Source organism: Limulus polyphemus, unplaced genomic scaffold (genome assembly GCF_000517525.1).
Source record: "Limulus polyphemus unplaced genomic scaffold, Limulus_polyphemus-2.1.2 Scaffold5416, whole genome shotgun sequence".
NCBI lineage: Eukaryota > Metazoa > Arthropoda > Merostomata > Xiphosura > Limulidae > Limulus > Limulus polyphemus.
This window is the reverse complement of record NW_013671026.1, coordinates 19,914-25,503: the sequence shown is the minus strand read 5'-3', so window position 1 is coordinate 25,503 and position 5,590 is coordinate 19,914. Positions and strand designations below refer to the sequence as shown.

The window sequence follows — 5,590 nt, the reverse complement described above, 5'->3', positions numbered from 1 at the left end:
ACATTCAATTGAACTAAACTATGCATGCCTATTTAAATATATTTACACATGGCTTGTGTATATCGTATATATACATATATATTATTCATACCCTCCGGTGTTTAGGACGCTAGCAGATTTTGACATCAAATTTTGGGGTAAAAAAGTGAGTCTTATACACCGAAAAATACAATATATATCAACAATCTTCAAAATTATTATGCTAAATATGCACACATGACCACAAAATTATGTAATTCACAATTTAAAAACAATTATACATACATAAGGGGTTACCAAGTTTTTTCAAATAAGAAACTACTAAACTTAAATAAAATTACTGAACCATTTTACTTACAAACTCTTAAATATAATCATTAAATGCTATCACAGACAACTAAATTAACAGCCTTTAGAAAAATAATTCTGTACTACTTCAGTTAGAATCATTACAAACAAAACATCTTTGCTTAAAATATATTAAAATCTGATGAAAAAAAAAAGTACAAATAATCAACTATGCTGTAGTACATATAGCTAACAGATCATCACCACAATATTTCTGGGCCTATGTTTATACAACACTGAAGGATGGTATGGTATTTTGTTATAACAAGACATTCATTACAAAGAGGTGAGATTTTCAAAAGCATCACATAATATGAAACATTTAATTATTTCAAAAATCTGAACTATAATTGAAAATTATGCTTATTATTATTTTTCAGTTTGAAGTGTAGAAAGATATAAAAAGTAAGTTTCTCCATTCTCCTTGGACCAAAGATGTGATGGAACATTGTGTCTACACAAAAATAAAATGCTGAATTTTGAAGTAAGAGAACAAACTGTAATCAAACCACATGAAATTTTGGACTACAAATTCTATATTCAATGTATTAAATGCACATGTTTTTAATTCCTTATAACTACCATTAGGATATCTTTAGATTAGTGCTGTATTTACACAAAAGTAGCCATTTGGGTGTGTGTTGAATTTGAAAGCATTATTTAACACTTACTATTTCTCTTCATAAATACACAGGTTGAATTTATTTCTGTACGGTAGCAATGGGCTATTTTCTACTACCACCCCACTCTTAACTACATATACTAAACCTCTTTAATTTGCAAAACTTTACTCTGTCTGATATACATGTATATGTAAAATAAATTACCATATTGGAAGCTTATAAATATTCGTGATTTTGAAATCATGTACTGCCGGGTATTTAGTATTTTGAGGATCGTTTCCAGCAGCTTGTAGTGCAAACACCCATGACAATTGACACTAAACAAGAATGACGATCAATATTTATTTTTCCAATGTAAAACTTTATTTCAGATTGAAGACAAATCAGTCTCATAATTTACTATTACTCATTTTCTAAGTCAAATAAGAGGTGATCGTAACTCATCAATATTCAAATTTTTGGACAGCCAAGTATTTAGTATTTGAAAGTTCATTCCTGGCTGCCATGTATTTAACCACTGTGAAAATATAAGTATTCAAAGCTAAGGAATGTTGAATGCCAGTGTTACATAATTTATCAGAGAAAGTTTTAAAAAATGTCTAAGGGGTCACTAACACTAATAGTAATAGGTATGTGTGTAGGGAGTTTATAACTTAATCAGCCCAAACTTATTACAACTTTCATAATTTATGCGATGAAATAACTTTTTTCAATGCTATACATACTGACAACAGCTATACTATTTACTACTGCTACTAGTACTAGCTGAAGCGAATCACCTATTGCAAGTTGCACAGAATACCAGGCTAATACAAGGGGGAAAACTAAAATAAAAGCATATTCAATGACCTAATTTTAAAGCAAGTTCTAAATAGTAAATACTAAACTATTTTCCATTTATAACCTAATACTATTATTTCAATACTACTAGTCTTTTTTTATTGACAAATTCTAAGCCTAACGACATTAACGTTAATACTACTTTTTACTAGTACTGTACTACTACTAGCACTAAGTTACTTGTGTTAAATTATGTTTCATTTCATAACAATAAGAATTATCAACATTTATAATATCATAGCATAGACACTCTAAACTTAAGCACAACAACATTGATATAACTATATGAAAATTACTTAAATTACCTTTTTTAACTTATAGTGGTAACAAATCTTGTTACAGTTTTGCGTACGAACAATTTTCTTTTACAACAATTATACCCTAGGATGTCGTCACCGAAATAATCTACAAATAGTACAATAGCTCATGGACTTAAGAAGACCGTTCGAAAATAATAAAAATATTACAGTTTTTTCTATGTTTATATGCAAATCATTATTATAAAAAGTTTTGGCTTTGCGCGTTTTTTCGTTAGAATACTTCATATTAAAAGTCGTAAAATAATAATAATAATAAATAGCGAAATAAACTTTTAATATTAAAATGATATAAAACATTTAGAGGAAGGTTATACTGTTTAAAATTGATCATTTGCAATATTAAATTATTATGTTATATGAATAAAGAGTTACCTTTTTGTGAAATTAAAAAACAGGTTGAACAAAAATGAACTACTTCTTTTATAAAATTATCAGTAGCTCCTGATAAGTCTCCTAGTGGAACATCGGTATGTCTACGGACTTATAATCCTAAAGTTCGATTCCCCGCGGTGGACACAACATATAGCCCAATGTGGCTTTACTCTAAAATAAACAAAGCTTCTGATAAAAGCAAATTACCTATGAAGTAGATGAATATATTATGCGTTTCCCGTTCCTCTTGTAATATTATAGTGTTTCTGAATTTATTCTTTGTTCTAGTTTCCCGTTAAAAAAAGAAAAAAATCTGGCCTCCCGTTAAAAGAAGAAAAAATCTGATCTCCCGTTGGAACAGCAGTAAGTAGTGGTTCGATTCCCCGAAGTAGACACGACAGGTAGCTTTGTCATAAAACAAACTCGCAAATCTTTGTTCTGTATATATGCAAATCTCACAAAACCCGTGACCGATAAAGCCGTTCATTCGATTTCGTTCTAATTCCTGTGTTCCTTTGTTATTTTCGAATGAATAATACTTTTCTGTTCGGAATAGAAGAACAACAACCAAGCGGAAGAGTTGGCCACCAAGGGGAGATATTTGACAGAGAGAGTTGAACATAAGACTTTTTCCAATTCTATGCAGACCATAATTTTTATCTCACTATAAAGAACGGCTGAGGAAGAAGAGCAACAGATATCTGGTGCACCAAGAAAGGCTTTTCGTGTTATTTCCCTAAGGATTGATCTCAGTCAGTACCGGATTAACGCATAGGCCAACTAGGGCCCCGACCATACAGGGGTCCCACCAGCTACCTAAATAAAAATAAGTTATGATTCATAAAACTAGCAGAATAGAGGCAAGAGTAAGTTATTATTATTCCCAAATATTACCTGGGCTTAGGGCCTCAATAAACCTTAATCCAGCCCTAATTTCATTGCTAGAGAAACAAAGACAACTGAGGATCATCATGGCAGTGTGGCATTTGATGAGGCTGAGACCTGGTAGGGTGATCTTCATATGTCCCCCAGACTGGAGATGATGTTGGAAGACAATATTTACCAAACATAGACATTTCAGCAGTAGGTGAGACAGCAGGCACTAAATTGAAAATTGGGCGCATAACAGGGCAGTAGTGAGCCTCCCTGATCGAGGGAATATACTGCTATGGATCATGGAGGAGTTTGAAGTCCAGTAACTCAATGAATGAGCTGCAAATCAAACCTAATTATTTTGCAACTTTAGAACAGTGGCCTACTTTGTGTTACTGGTCAAGTTCCTCAGAGCTCCTACCATGTTGTGCCCATGATGTCAAGGGCATCTCAGTCAAATGGTGGCTGGGAAGTTGTGAAGAGGAGCATATAATTATGACCATGGCTTCCTATGAGCGAGGCAAAAAATATCACAATGTTGACATTCAAAGCTACAACAAAGGAGAATTTTGACTGTTTCCTGAAGAACTTCAGGCAGGTAACAGCCTAAAATGGCAGAGTCAAGAACAGGCTTGTAAAATGCTTCGTTCTAAGTTTAGGTGGTCTGAGCCTAGACTCCATCAAGCACTTAAATTAGGGGCAATTCTGGGATTGTGAGAAAACAGAGTAATCAATCAGATCAAAATTAAGGTTTAGAAGAGGGGTGCCACAGAAAATATAACCATTTATGTCAAAGATCTGCGCCATTTGCAATGGCTTCAGTGGATTGTAAGGATATTCTCTTTGACAACAGGCAGTATCTGCCGTGATAGAGTACTAAGATTTAACTTCGAGCCAGTCACAAGAAAGTTAGAAACATGTTGTAGCAGCTTTAGTGACTTCGCCCCAAACATTCCATCCTACCCAAGCACCCCCATCATGCAAAATTTTAACTCAGATAAAGGTCAACCCACCACCCACACATCATTGCATTGTGATACAACCATACTGGTATTCAGTGAAGTGGCAGTGCTATCCCATTCTAAACTGTATGGGTCGCTTCAGCTTACAGGGACAACAACTAACTTAACTATATAGATCGCAACAACTTAAAGGGGCAAAAAATATATTAATTGTATAGGTCGCATCAACTAACAAGAGCAAAAACTTACTTACCTGTATATGTCACATCAGCTTAAATGAGGCAAAAACTACTTAACATTATAGTATATTTCAGCTTACAGGGGCAAAAACTAAATTCTAACTTACCTGTATAGGTCACGTCCTGCTTAAAGGAGAAAATTTAACCTCCTGTATATGTCACATCAGCTTACAGGGGCAATAACTATCTCAACTGTATAGATCAAATCAGCTAACAGGGGCAAAAACTACTTAACTGTGTAGGTCGTATCAGCTTACAGGGGCAATAACTATCTCAACTGTATAGATCAAATCAGCTAACATTGGGCAAAAACTAACTTACTTTTATATGTCACACCAGCTTACATGGTCAAAATCTAACTTACCTGTATACGTCGCATCAGCTTATAGGGGCAAAACTATCTTACCTGTATTGGTCACGTAAGCTTGTAGGAGCAAAAACTATCTTAACTGTATGGGTCACATCAGCTTACAGGAGCAAAAACTAATTTACCCCTATAGGTAACGTCAGCTTGCAGGGGCAATAAGTAACTTACCTATATAGGTCACGTCAGCTTACAGGGGAAAACTAACATATCTGTATTGGTTATGGAAGCTTAAAAGGGCAAAACTAACTTAATTGTATAAGACGCATCAACTTACAAGGGTAAAAACTAACTTCTCTCTAGAGGCCAGGTGATCCTATAGGGGAAAATTCTAACTTACCTGTATAGGTCACGTCCTGCTTAAAGTTTGTTTGTTTGTTTTTGAATTTCGCGCAAAGCTACATGAGGGCTATCTGCGCTAGCCATCCCTAATTTAGCAGTGTAACACTAGAGGAAAGGCAGCTAGTCATCACCACCGACCGCCAACTCTTGGGCTACTATTTTACCAAAGAATAGTGGGATTGACCGTCACATTATAACGCCCCCACGACTGAAAGGGCGAGCATGTTTGGTGTGACAGGGATTCGAACCCGCGACCCTCATGACTGCAGTTCAATTACTCACTGTCTCCGCGTCGCTTCGTGGCTGTTCTTATATATACAAGACTACA

General features: G+C 34.6%; 1 protein-coding gene across 1 annotated transcript in view; it reads right to left on the bottom strand.

Annotated features, from left to right (window-relative positions):
• Positions 1-2,221, bottom strand: part of LOC106472546 (SUMO-conjugating enzyme UBC9-B) — a 20,046-nt gene extending 17,825 nt beyond the window's left edge. Inside the window, exon 1 of the mRNA XM_013933199.2 lies at positions 2,096-2,221. The gene's annotated coding sequence lies outside the window, so the exon portion shown is untranslated. The remainder of the gene's footprint in view (positions 1-2,095) is intronic.
• Positions 2,222-5,590: the final 3,369 nt, after the last annotated feature.